Consider the following 592-nt stretch of genomic DNA (forward strand, 5'->3'; position numbering starts at 1 on the left):
AAATGGTTGTGAGCCATCATGAGGGTGTGGATTTTGAACCTGGGTCCCCTGGAAGAGCAGTCACTGATCTATCTCTCTAGCCCTTTCATACTGACTCTTGTCACTCAGAGCGGTTTCTGTATACAGCATTATATCAAGAACTTTGGGCTGGGTGTGGTGGTACCCACACTTCTTCCCAGCACTCAGGAGGCAGAAGCAGGTGGGTCTAAGTTTGAGGCCAACCTGTCTACAGAGTGAGTTCCAGGACAGCCAGGGACACAGGGAAACCCTGTCTCGAAAAATAAAATACAAAGCAGACTAACTAAAAAAGAACTTCGCATAAATTATTTCAAGTATTTATACTATGTGAGGGAGATAAGTCATGCGCATTTTAGAGATGAGGAAATAGGGTCCAGGCAGCTAGTTCAGTCGGTTATATCGCCAACACTGGCAGATAAATCCAAACCTAAATGGGCTCCCTTAGATTGTAAAATCTTTAAGGGCAAGAAGCCCCATAGTAAGCCAGGGTAGGGGCAAGTATCTAGTCTCAACTACTGTGGAGGCCAAGGGAGGAAAAGCACTTGAGCAAAGAATTACACAAAAGCCTGGGCAG

This window comes from Microtus ochrogaster, chromosome 8 (assembly GCF_000317375.1).
Source record: "Microtus ochrogaster isolate Prairie Vole_2 chromosome 8, MicOch1.0, whole genome shotgun sequence".
Classification (NCBI taxonomy): domain Eukaryota; kingdom Metazoa; phylum Chordata; class Mammalia; order Rodentia; family Cricetidae; genus Microtus; species Microtus ochrogaster.